The following is a 14,239-nucleotide window of genomic DNA, read 5'->3' as shown; positions in this document are numbered from 1 at the left end:
GACCTCGATCTATGAATTATATCAGTGGACGAATTTCGTCCTTCTTGTATTGAAAGAAGGGAAGTTCCTCAGAATCCTACTTGCTTTCCACTCCTTCTCATGACTCCATCCTCGTAAGAACATCATAATTGTGTCTATAAACTAATTATGAATGATTATCATCTTTCTTAGGTAAACTGACATGTACCCTAATCATCAGTAATTGTCCATACAAGTTAGTTATAAGTTTCATCAGCTTAATTCAGTTGAGAAGCGAAAGTTCAGTTTTGTGACAATGCTACCAGTGCATATTTGCATAATTTATCTTAATACCAGCAGTCTAAATAGCTTGTTATTCGAAGTCCGATTATTCTTGCCATGCACTGCGACATATTTCATCGCCTTATGCTATACTTAATACTGACAACCACCACCTAAATTATCGCTCTCCTATGCCAATTTCTGACCGTGGTTTCATCACAACGGGAAGAATAACAGTAACGAGCGTGGAGTCAGCTACAATGGGAGCTTGTTCATACCATATCTTAATTGAAACCTCAATAAATTCATCTTCAGTCCGTTGCAGCCCTTGTGATTTTCCCCACCTCAGAACAATAGTATTCCGAGACACAACGCATTTCATCTTTCTCCTGATTACACACTACCTTTTTATGGGAAAATATCTCCAGATATTGCTAAGTTTATTGTTACGGGTGACGTTACTGTTTATTCTTCATTTTAAATAACGAGTAGTATGATGAAAAAACTTACTAATTGCGTCACGAGTGGTGATGCGCCTAACACTATCCCAGTTACTGATCGCCGAGCATATGTTACATTGAGCATACGCCATGCGCTGTATGACAATACCAGTCGCGTAAGCTGCCCAAACGCCCCTAGTAGGCAGGCTGACCCGCTTATTATCTCGCCCACTGTCGTTCAAGTCTTCATATATGCTGTAGGCTCAACGAAGCTATCCTTCCGAATTATAATATGTCTTTTGATTCTTGTTACCATTTAGACAATGTGATATTATAGTTAAGGTCAGTTTTGCGGAAGACTTACGGCATCGAAATAACAAATGGACCCCCAGAAATGCTGGATCTGATAGTATAAAAATTATGTTAAAAATCTAATGATTCAACTGAGATGCAATGGGGAAAGGAAGGCTAAAAGCGTAGAAAAGCAAAAATAATTACAAAAATATCAAAATAAAAATTGAACATAAGGAATAAATTGTAATACCTATTTATTGACAGCATGTAATACACCTGACTGAAATAATATTTAATTTCATTTTGTGCAAGCATCTATGGTATGAAGCCATGCGTGAACTCTGCAATCATTAAGGAGATAGAAAATAGGCAAAGATGATATTGTCAATATATTACATACACCTGAACCAGTGTGGAAAAAGATAACTCTTTCTCACTCTCTTTGTTGTCTTGCTGAGTCTGATCCTTATTATCACCGCTGATACGAGATTGTCTGATGTAAGTTTTCGTGTGATAGCTGATTCACATAAAAAAAGGTGAAAAATTTTCTGAGAATAGACGACGTCATTTAACTTCCCTATCAGTGGCAACCATTGTAAAAGTATTTATATTGATCAAAGTGAAATATTTAAACATGGGGGACGAGGATTTTCGTTTGGTTAGCGATTTTTTCAAGCTCAATTCTGAGCGTGATTACAATTCAGTTATATCCTTTAGAACCTGCAGTCACATTTCGTAGGGAAGACATTATTTATTTTCGCGATCAGTTGAAAAACGACCAAACGAATCGTTTTCGAACTGACTGCGAGTCGTAGCTGTTTCAAGAAATCAAGCAAATGAAAGTAATAGCATTATTAATTATTTCTTGCTTTCATGCAAATCAATCACAATAAATCAAAGAGAAATATTTTCACATTTTGTCCCCATTTCTTATTATAGCTTTCGGCTAAAGATAGAAGTTTCGATAAGTGTTTTAGGTAAACTGAAATTTGGTGATTACTAGATTTGATATCTTAATTTTACTCTGATACAGGCGGAAAAGTTATTGTTTTCGACCTTAAAAGAGGACTGCCAATGCAATAGACACTGAAATAAATTATACATTGGGTGAAGATAGTAATAGCCAATATTCTCTAATTTTGTCATGTGTTCTGTCTTTCGTGTATCTGCCACTGCATGATAGAAAAAGTATACATAAGAATAAGGAATAATAGCAAAAAGAAAAAGACTACGTAATTAATATTAAGAAATAAAAAATCAGAATGAACTTAAGCACGATTACAAATAGCATATCATTAGGTAAGCAGGCCTCTATCGAAGCTAAAATCTTTTTGCTTCACAGTTTGGAATCCGAAAGTAGATTAACGTTGTCCTTCTTTTCTAGTAAATTTAGTATAAGTGAGTATAATTTTCGTTTATCAGAAATTTTGAATTAGTGTTGTGTACCATAAGATGGTGGAGATCTGTGCTATCTAGGGCATCATGTCGAATCCCCGTTAGATGGATTTTTCTTTTCGTTAACACTGTAAATGTTATTTCAAATGAGTAATAGATCTCTTAGAGAGAATAAGCGTAAACTTCAAATTCAACAATTCACTCCAAATTAATAGAAAGGGGAAACGTAGAAAATACAGAGAAATTCGGAATAAGTGGATACAAGATATCTGCAATTAAATACCGGAGAGCAGCAAATTCCAGATCAAGTGACAGAAAGTACGAATTCTACTACGAGTAATGCAGAATTACGGGCGGAAATCGACGAGAAATTGAAATAACCTTTCCGTTTTTCAGGTCCATTTGTTAATTTGTAAAAGGGTACAGCTTCCATTATTAAAATAAAATTTTGTCCTCTTAGCAAACGAACGGTATAAATTAGTACCAGTATCAAACAGAAAATGAGTAATAATTCCGAGCGTTTATCAAATGAACAATTCGCTCACCTCGTTAGATTAAAACGAGCTTAGAAACAGTAATGACTCAATTATTGGATTTAAAAATCGCATGTCAAGATTTACCGGAGGCGGTAACAAAAAGTCGGATGTTAAGGTATTAAAAGACTCGCTCTGCATTAAGTTACGTGCAGCAACTAATTACTCAGCGCAGTCAAATCAATACTGAATTTGTTTGCTGCTTGCATGAAAAGTTCGAGCACGTTACTGAGTACCTAATTGCTTAAGTAACAAAATTGCTAATAAAACCGTTAACTAGTTACACGAGAACGATACATATGTTTACGAACCTTTAAAGAATGAACTACGAGCTGTAGCACAGAATGAAAGTGCAGATGTTGTTGCTGATCGCAGAAATGATAACGAAGAGATTAAAACTGAATTAGGTCACGTTAAGTCTGTGCTTACACACTAACTTCCGAAATGGAAAGAAAATATGGTAATTCACGTGAGCAAACTGCAGCAAGAGTTATCCGGCGTACTTAATAATGGCGGTGAGACTTCGGCTGCGGTGACGGTGTCAACAAGGAATACCTTACTTCGACACAAACTAAACTTTTTATCATAATGAAAGTAATAATGTCAGTCTATATGCAAAGTGCTCGCCATGCGACATGGGAGCGGTGAATGCTTTGTTGTGTTAGCTGGAAGACGCAGGTGGAAGGTATTACCGGTAACAGAGCATTTAAGAGCACATTTCTGCTCATAGATCATTTCTCTGCCAATTGCATATTAGGAATTGGGTTTCTGCAACAGGGAGATGCAAAATTAGATCTCTGTGTATTCAATTTTTTGTGAGAATTAATGGAAGGGAATTAGTTCTGGATTTAATCAAAATGAAATCTAAACATAGTAAACTTTCTGGAGGGTAAAGGTGAAGTTTGTAGGTATAGAGGTACCATATACAGGTATCTCCTAACAACACAAGCCCATGACACTAAGTGTAGAATCAGTTTTATCAGTCTTCAGAATCTGGAATACATGTTATAGGGCCAGATCCTAGATTCTTAATATCTAAGTGAGGAACTAAAATGGAACTCAGTAACTTACTACAAACATATTCAGAAGTATTCACCGAAAACCCCGGTGTAATGAAGAGTTGCGTGTATCGCACGCAAGTTAAAGCACATGAAATGTGTCCGCAGCTCGAGGTCTAGTGGGCACCATTGCTGTTTGTATTGTCGTCATGATTTCATCATCATTCGGAAAAGTGGCGAGATTGGACATCGAAAATATGGTAAATTTGTATGGATGCTGATAACCACGCAGTTGAACGCCTCACAAACCTGATGCCATCATCATCCCATGAAATGTATTATCATTCTAACTACCGAATTAACTGGACTAAAAGACAGGCAGAGCACAGAGAAATCAGAAAGATGAACAATGAATATATATATCCCCGTACGCCAAGAGAGGACGTATCATGAGAGGATAAAATAAAACCAACAGTTATTTCATTACCACTCCAAGGAATAATGAGGAAAACAGATTACGTAAGACAGTAGAGTCAAAGGTAGCAGCTGGGAGAGAAGGTGTTACTGAAGTCACAAAGAAAAAAAAATGGCAGTTAAAGTGCAGAGGACCAGGCAAAAGTTGTAAACAGTAATTATAAGACTTTTCTCACATTCTGTGCTTTTTCCTCTAGTGTTAAGATGTATATATTGTGCTTGTTTCTTTTCTATAGATTTGTTAGCATTTCGAGTAATTTTATTACACAGGACCCGACTATTAATAGTACAAGAACTCCGAAGTATTTTGGATAATTGGATAAGTGAAGAGCGTGAAGGATTAAGTTAGTAATGAACTGATGCATCTGCTGCAAATGAAACTGATTGTGCTGATTAAAGAACCTTCACTGAGCAACCTGCTGAAAAGGTGTACATAAAGGCTATAAGTCCAAGGAATAACTACTATGTGAGTTTTATAGGCTTTCCAGATAAAATTAGTGTGTTTTATTTCTTTCTTTGTGTGTATTTTTTCTGCTATCGAAATATGGAAGAACAATCATGAACAGAAATGTGCGAAAAATAATGCAAAATTACCAGAAAGTGAATCTGAAAGAATTTAGTGCAGGCACTTTGTGCTGAAGTTAGATATAATGTGTACATAGGTATTTAAAAATGTTAAGCAGTTTTCAGTTGCGGAGTTTAGTAAGCAATGACTATGCATGTGTCTTACCAAGCAATCAAAGGGCACAAGTCATCAACTTTCGAAAGTCTTCATTTGAATAATGTTTTATCACAATAATTTGAATAATGTTTTGGCACAATTTAATGCCTTCGGATAATGATTTGACTCTCGTAACGCTATATATCTTGTCTTTCGCAGTTTATGCTGTTCAAATGTACAAAGATTTTAAAGAAACCTGGAACTGCGGTTTCCTGAGCTTAATGAATTTGAATGGATGCCATACACTTTCCCAATGGTCCACCTACGTAAAGCACGAACAAATAATTCAATAAAACAAGGCCTTAGACAACTTCGCAAGGCTAATTGAGAAACCTCACTACAAAGCCAATTGTACGTAATGTAAATAAAAACATTTCTGAGTTTTATGTTAAACGAGTTACTTAGTAAAATATATGTTGAAGTGAACAAGTACAGATAATTCACGAATAAACATATTGTATACTTTATCTAAAGCGAATATCTTTGATTCTGGAATCATGTGGAGGACTTAAGTGATACATGGATACTCTCATAGAAAGTGGTAGTGCACGAACATTGTGTATGCAATGAGCAGTGAATCATACGACGATACTAATACATTGAAAACGACAACAAATCTAGTGCTGGTCGTGCAAAGTAAAGTTCTACACTTACCTAAGTTGATGTGTCGAATCGTGTGAGCACGTGCAGCATTGTGTGAAGAAACTCCTGAGTGGAATGAAATCCGATGTACTGCCATACTCCAAAGTTACACCTACAAGTGAGCACAGTGTGCAGCAGCAAACTGTCGTTCCAGCAAGAACAAATACAGTGGTCGAACACATTGCTACGTGCTCGACTTGGTGTTTTCACTGTGGAATGTTGTCACGTGATAGTGCACTATTTACAGTACGTTGAAATGTCATCTATGATTGCTCTACAATGCACACTTAGCAAGTGCGTCTAGTAGCATCATATCTGAATAGTATTGACTGTGACCATACCATGAACAATAAACAGTGGATATGGTACAGTGAGGTGTCGTATGTGTAAAACACAACCACAGATAAAACTACAACGGCAATAGCTTTATTGAGAAACCACACCGACCATAGAAACCGTCGCCACAAACAGTAAGACAAACATGAAAAATGCATACTCTTAAAAGTATTTGTACTAATGAAACATCTCTTCAGCCAACACATCATGCCATGTTCTAGATGATTATGTTCCATGTACCAATAAAAAATGAGATGCCTGACCTCTGTAAGAGCACAACGTGGCCATCTTGTATCCAGTCGACCATCTTCGATATCTTGTCCTACCTATCCGTGTTCCTGTCCGCATTCGAGGGTCCTGGCGTTGATCCACATCTTATCTGGCGAGCTGTCGTGCATCCTGCTCACCCCGACAGCTCGACAGAACTCAACCGGACGACTATTCTACGTTTAATATCATCAAACTTGTTCAATGTGTGTAAAAGAGAAAACAAAATTTTGTAAAGATAATCGAAATAATGAACAAAATATTTTCCTTTTTGTAATGAACGATGGCAGTAATAATTATTTAAGAGCAAAAACTGTACAAGTGTCTATACATAAATGGTAAAAAACTGTGAACATTATTATCTATGAAAATATAACAAAAATTCTCCAGAGGACTGATCAGATTTGAAAGTAAGGACGATTATAAACGGTTTGAAACACTTCAAAACCTTAATTCACCAAAATCTGATATAATCATGATAGTATTTTCCTGTAATATATTAAGCTCTTACGTAAATGTCAGATGAAATCATGAGAGTAAAAATAGAGACTGAAATCCTGAGCGACCATTCAAGGTTTCGCCTCGTTTTCAGTGAACTGCACCTGAAATACACTCCTGGAAATTGAAATAAGAACACCGTGAATTCATTGTCCCAGGAAGGGGAAACTTTATTGACACATTCCTGGGGTCAGATACATCACATGATCACACTGACAGAACCACAGGCACATAGACACAGGCAACAGAGCATGCACAATGTCGGCACTAGTACAGTGTATATCCACCTTTCGCAGCAATGCAGGCTGCTATTCTCCCATGGAGACGATCGTAGAGACGCTGGATGTAGTCCTGTGGAACGGCTTGCCATGCCATTTCCACCTGGCGCCTCTGTTGGACCAGCGTTCGTGCTGGACGTGCAGACCGCGTGAGACGACGCTTCATCCAGTCCCAAACATGCTCAATGGGGGACAGATCCGGAGATCTTACTGGCCATGGTAGTTGACTTACACCTTCTAGAGCACGTTGGGTGGCACGGGATACATGCGGACGTGCATTGTCCTGTTGGAACAGCAAGTTCCCTTGCCGGTCTAGGAATGGTAGAACGATGGGTTCGATGACGGTTTGGATGTACCGTGCACTATTCAGTGTCCCCTCGACGATCACCAGTGGTGTACGGCCAGTGTAGGAGATCGCTCCCCACACCATGATGCCGGGTGTTGGCCCTGTGTGCCTCGGTCGTATGCAGTCCTGATTGTGGCGCTCACCTGCACGGCGCCAAACACGCATACGACCATCATTGGCACCAAGGCAGAAGCGACTCTCATCGCTGAAGACGACACGTCTCCATTCGTCCCTCCATTCACGCCTGTCGCGACGCCACTGGAGGCGGGCTGCACGATGTTGGGGCGTGAGCGGAAGACGGCCTAACGGTGTGCGGGACCGTAGCCCAGCTTCATGGAGACGGTTGCGAATGGTCCTCGCCAATACCCCAGGAGCAACAGTGTCCCTAATTTGCTGGGAAGTGGCGGTGCGGTCCCCTACGGCACTGCGTAGGATCCTACGGTCTTGGCGTGCATCCGTACGGCGCTGCGGTCCGGTCCCAGGTCGACGGGCACGTGCACCTTCCGCCGACCACTGGCGACAACATCGATGTACTGTGGAGACCTCACGCCCCACGTGTTGAGGAATTCGGCGGTACGTCCACCCGGCCTCCCGCATTCCCACTATACGCCCTCGCTCAAAGTCCGTCAACTGCACATACAGTTCACGTCCACGCTGTCGCGGCATGCTACCAGTGTTAAAGACTGCGATGGGGCTCCGTATGCCACGGCAAACTGGCTGACACTGACGGCGGCGGTGCACAAATGCTGCGCAGCTAGCGCCATTCGACGGCCAACACCGCGGTTCCTGGTGTGTCCGCTGTGCCGTGCGTGTGATCATTGCTTGTACAGCCCTCTCGCAGTGTCCGGAGCAAGTATGGTGGGTCTGACACACCGGTGTCAATGTGTTCTTTTTTGCATTTCCAGGAGTGTAGATGGACATACAAAATCATTTGAGGCACAAGTTAGAACACAGAACACTCTTGCAACCCACAGAAATTTCAAGTGTTAATGTTGATCTCAGGCACAGGTGTTTATACAGACCCTGACATTCAAAGGGGGCTTTTGTGACGTCACGGAAGTACTTCAATAATTTCCCCCCTTATCAACAGTAATACCTGTTAAATGACAGCGTCTAGTACGCTTGATTGAAGTAATATTTAATTTTATTTTGTGCAAGCATATATGAAATGCAACAACGCATGAACTTTGTAACCATTAACAAGGTAAAAAATAGACACAGATCATAATGTGAATGTGTTGTATGTGCGTGTACCAATGTGGAGAGAGATAACTCTCTCTCACCCTCTCTCTCTCTATTCTCATGCTGATTCTGCTTCTTATTCTGATTACAGTTATCACTGCCGATGTCAGATTGTCACTGTGCTGTACTATTTCATGTGTACTTTCGTGTGATAGATGATTCATCCATTTAAAAAAAAATTAAAATGAGTTTTTTTGGATATAAACTGCGTCATTTAACCGTTCTTTGAGTGTACACGTTAGTAAAAGTACGTATGTTGATAAAAATAAAACATGTAAATAGGGAGAGTCTTCATTTGGTTCGCGATTTTTTCAAGCTCCATTTTGTGCCTGATTATAATTTAACTGAATGAGATTTTCACTCTGCAGCGGAGTGTGCGCTGATATGAAACTTCCTGGCAGATTAAAACTGTGTGCCCGACCGAGACTCGAACTCGGGACCTTTGCCTTTCGCGGGCAAGTGCTCTACCATCTGAGCTACCGAAGCACGACTCACGCCCGGTACTCACAGCTGTACTTCTGCCAGTATCTCGTCTCCTACCTTCCAAACTTTACAGAAGCTCTCCTGCGAAACTTGCAGAACTAGCACTCCTGAAAGAAAGGATACTTCGGAGACATGGCTTAGCCACAGCCTGGGGGATGTTTCCAGAATGAGATTTACACTCTGCAGCGGAGTGTGCGCTGATATGAAACTTCCTAGGTAGAGCACTTGCCCGCGAAAGGCAAAGGTCCCGAGTTCGAGTCTCGGAGTTTTAATCTGCCAGGAAGCTTTATAATTTAACTTTTCTATTCGTTAGAACTTGCAGTTATTTTCATTTTACGGTGTCAGATAATGTTTTTGCGGTCAGTTAAGAAACTGGTAAAAGAATCGTTCTCCATGCTAACTACAGGCCATAGCTATTTTCAGAAATGAAGTAAATGAAAGCAATAGCATTATTAGACCGCCCGGCTGGCCGCGCGGCGTAACGCGCTGGTTCCCGAGCGGGAAGGCGTGCCGGTCCCCGGCACGAATCCGCCCGGTGGATTATTGTCGAGGTCCTGTGACTGGTTTTTAAAGCGGTTTTCCATCCACCTATGAGAATGCGGGCTGGTTCCCCTTATTCCGCCTCAGTTACACTGTGTCGGCGAGTGCTGCGCAAACACTGTTTCCACGTACGTGTACACCGACCGATCTGCCCGGTAACCTTGGGTTCCGTGTGGGGCTGCGGTGGGGTGAGTGGACTGCTGTGGCCTGTTCTGGGGTTGCGAACCACTGGGGGCTACGACGGGATGAAGCCTCTCCGTCGTTCCTAGGTCCCCGGTTTAATACACACATATGTAAATCAACATTATTAATTATTCATGGCTTATATGCAGATCAGTCACCCTAAATCAAATATGTATTGACAGCTTTTGACCACAACTCTTCTTAACGAAGATGGAATTTTCAACAAGAAGATAACCTAACTTAAAATTTGACTACTATTAAATGTGATATCTAAACTCAGTTTTTCTTCAGATAAGTTGACAGATGGTATCTAGGCTACCTGGCTGACAAACAAAGTACTGCATGCTGTAGATTGGCGGCGGCAGAGCCCCACGGTGCAGAGCTGGCTGGAACTCACTGCGTGGTCAGGAGCATGGGGGAACGGCAGACTTCTCACTGCCTAGGGTCAGACAGATACGAATAGACGGATGTCATTGGTTCATGGCCCGTGGAGGCTAGTCGTGGCTGCATCAAAAGTTTATTGGCACTGGCTTTGCGTAATAGTATGGCCCAGCTGTACCGATGGTCATGGTCTGGACCTGATGCATTAGATACCGCTATCCAGGGCCTGAATTTGTGGAAAATCTGTGTTTTTGTGTCGCCTGGAAAGCTCTTGCACCGGGGACGATGATTGGGATCTGGCTGTTGTTATGCTGCAGTCAGCCGCTCTCCCAGATTCTGCCGACAGCTCGCGGAAGTGGACGGCGGCTTCTGCTGACGCTGCAGTAGAGGCAGAAGCGTTGACAGTCTGGCACGCTGTGACTACAGCTTGATTACTGTTTTGGGCTACTACTTCAAAACAAGCTTTAGAGAAAGTTTCGAAAAGCAAGTTTGATCCGTGCAGGCACATATCAGGTAATTGATACCAGCGAGACTTACCACAAGTGAAGTGCCACACTTGTTATCTGTTACCGAGGTGTACGGGAAGCATTGAAGCTACTGCGCATTCTCATTTATGAGTCTGCCAATGAACGAGGAAGACAACATATTGTCCGCTGGAGTACCTTGGCTTGCAGCCAGCCTGTGTACTGTTCTCGTGGCCGTGGCCGCTGAACAACGAGCGCGGTCCTGAGCTGTGCACAACGAGTGAATGGCTTTTTTTTTGTGTTCTGCCACCATTCGGTGCAGTGCACGGACGACGACGCCCACATGTATGTTATGGAGTAAACGACGTCGATTGCCGGCTTGTTGTTACCTACGTGCCGTGTACCGAATACGACGACCGGATGGACGCTGTGTGGTCACCAGCAATGAGTATAAACTCTCCGCTTCCAATTTTCTCACTGATGTTTGTTGAGTAAGGCAACCGAGAACATACTGTGTCTGTCATGTCAGCTTACGGGTGCGAAAATGCCGGGGTCACATAAGTAACATGGTGACCACTTGAGACTGCAAGAAGTCGAGTGCTTTCGTCTCTGGTGCAATTGAGGGGCCTGTTTGTGATGTTAAGCTTCATCCTCGTTTGCACCTATTTTTATATGCTGGTGCTGCGTTCGGCTTGTCAGTTCTTTACCTATGTCTGCAACCGTGTGTTTTAAATTGTGTAGAGTAATGCCAGTCTTAATTGAGATGTTGAATTGTGAAGCTTTCGACATTCCTGTACCTCTATATATTGATTGTGCTGGTAACGCCGCGTTATCTGGCAGATGGTTCATTGATCTCATGTGCCATCATTTGATTCTGTGAACTTTAGTGCACCAGTTGCTCCATCGCTATATGAACACTTTCAGGTCTGTCAAGCTAAGTGATGTACATACATATCATCCCTGTTCTTTTGTGTAGAGTTTCTGCGTTAACATTCACTTTAAAAGATTTGCAAAATGGCTGTAAATATTTTTTACGATTCACAAGGAATGATTAACAATGGTTGCATAGTTTCTGTTATTATAAATTTAAATATTTACCATAACATTATTTAATAGTGATCATTACCACGTCCTTTCGTTACCGCTTTTGCTGAATGAATACCCCTCAAAAGTATATGTATTACTGAATTTTCTTATGTGATGTGCTTGAGAGGCTAGAACCATATATTTTGCTCCTAGTTGTAAGAACAAGGATTTCTTGCCCGTGGCCAAATGTGAATGAATATATTTCGAGATCAAACTGTTGTGATCAGCAATGGTAAAACAGCTCTTACAATGATGTGTTAAGCTCACATATCTGGTAATAAATGATGAACTGAAATTTGTCCAATAAAACCACCGGCACCTTCCAGTTCCCCACTCCCACACTGCCTGTAGTTTCAAAGTTGAGGAGTGCACTCATTATGTCACTGCAAATAACATGTGGTTCTAACTTTGAAGAAATGTTAAGTATGTTTGTCATAATGTCTAAAATGGAAAACAAAAGCGAAAATATGGTGGTGGCGGTTGTTGGGATGTTTAAGGGGGAGTAAACAGCGAAGGTCATCAGTCCCCCAGAAAATATGCATCACGCTATTTGGTATAGGTCTATACTCATGTGCATAAGTAAAATGACTGGTATGAGAAGGGATGGATGATTTCAAACAATTTTTTGTTGTAATCGAAACTGCCTTATATGATGCATCAGAAATGACTTGCAATTAAAACTTAGGTTATGATGGAAAAAGAGCTCTGCCTGAAGTAATCGGTCAGACGAGAATCGTAACCTGGAATTCGACAGTTTTGTCAGTATATCACTTAGGAATAGTTATGCATTTTTCACTATGGCACTGTTCCTCCTACCTCCAGTGGTTCATTTCTGCAGTGAAATGAACACTCTTCGCAAATTTTTAGGTAGGAGGAAGGTAAAACATTCTCACTACTACTTGGTTTTAGAGGCAGATGAAGTTAAATCTTAAGGGAAAAGTTTGCTCCAGATTGCGTTGCATGGTTGAATGTACACACCCTGACACAGGGTCATCGCAACTGCATGGACTATCCTAGCACATCTCCTACTACAGCCATATTCCACGTTATCCACACACTGCTGATGCAGTGGCTGTTGCCCATTATACCCATTACTCGCGGCATTCGCCGATTCCCGTAAGAATACGAGCGTGGTGTGCATCCACAATGAATGATCATTGGCCGTTATCACCTTAATTATAGATGCAGTGTCTGTTCTTTCAGATATGTCCAGAAGGACAGACATTTCGATCCTGTAGCCACTATGAATCAAGACACAAAGAAATTAATGACATTAGATACCACTGTGCATTGATCAAAATCAATGGGGAAAGTTGAAAATTTGTACCGGACTGGGATTCGAACCCGGGTCTCGTTTTTACTAGGAAGATGAGCTGACCAGTGTGCCATCCAGACACGGTGGTCATTGCTACTGCACGGAATATCCTAGCAGGAATTCCAGTCTGGTAGAAACAGTCAACTTTCGCCATTGATTTTGATCAGTCCCCATTGGCAGATAAGGCAATTAATTCCTTTGTGTTTTGATTTATAGTGGCTACAGTATCAAGATGGTGTCTGTTCTTTCAGACATGTCCCTTAAGGCTGACATCACTTAAGGAATAAAAGCAATTGATGGAGTCCATACACGGATTGTAAAGTTATTATTTCACCTCTGTGTACTGAAAGGAATTTTTGTTATGAATCTGCCCTCCCTGATATTCAGACACCATATATTAGAATGATTCACCGGGATGGACGAGCGGTTCTAGGCGCTTCAGTCTGGAACCGCGCGCCCGCGACGGTCGCAGGTTCGAATCCTGCCTCGGGCATGGATGTGTGTGATGTCCTTAGGTTAGTTAGGTTTAAGTAGTTCTAAGCTCTAGGAGACTGGTGACCTCAGAAGTTAAGTCCCATAGTGCTCAGAGCCATTTGAACCATTTTGATTAACCACATAATAGGATGTGTAGACTCCTAGTTTGCAACGTATTTCTTTTTGACATATAAGTTTTGTCCATGACTGTTGCTGTTGTGCCAAGTAGGCATGCACACTTTACTCCACAGTATAGCTTTGAATAACGTTATGTTAACATATCAGTGTACAAACAGAAACGCTAAGACACTCGGAACTGTCACTGATTCACACTTAAAGTGACTGGAAGGTACACAGAATATATAGGGACATATTATTGCCGGAGGTACACGTCAAACAGGCATCTTTCGCAAACGCTATAGCCTTTCTGTTAGTTGAAAAGCGAACAGCGCTTGTTGTGGGAGAAGTGGCATTTCACGGAGGAGCGCTACAGCTGCAGTACTGGATTACTAAAAATCATTTCCCCGTCTTAGTAGTGCACAGCTGTGTGCCGCAATTTACGTAGATACTGTCTAAGTGCCTTTCTTGTGTTAGCGTTATTAGGAACTA

Source organism: Schistocerca piceifrons, chromosome 4 (assembly GCF_021461385.2).
Source record: "Schistocerca piceifrons isolate TAMUIC-IGC-003096 chromosome 4, iqSchPice1.1, whole genome shotgun sequence".
Taxonomy (NCBI): domain Eukaryota; kingdom Metazoa; phylum Arthropoda; class Insecta; order Orthoptera; family Acrididae; genus Schistocerca; species Schistocerca piceifrons.
Note: the sequence above shows the minus strand (reverse complement) of the source record.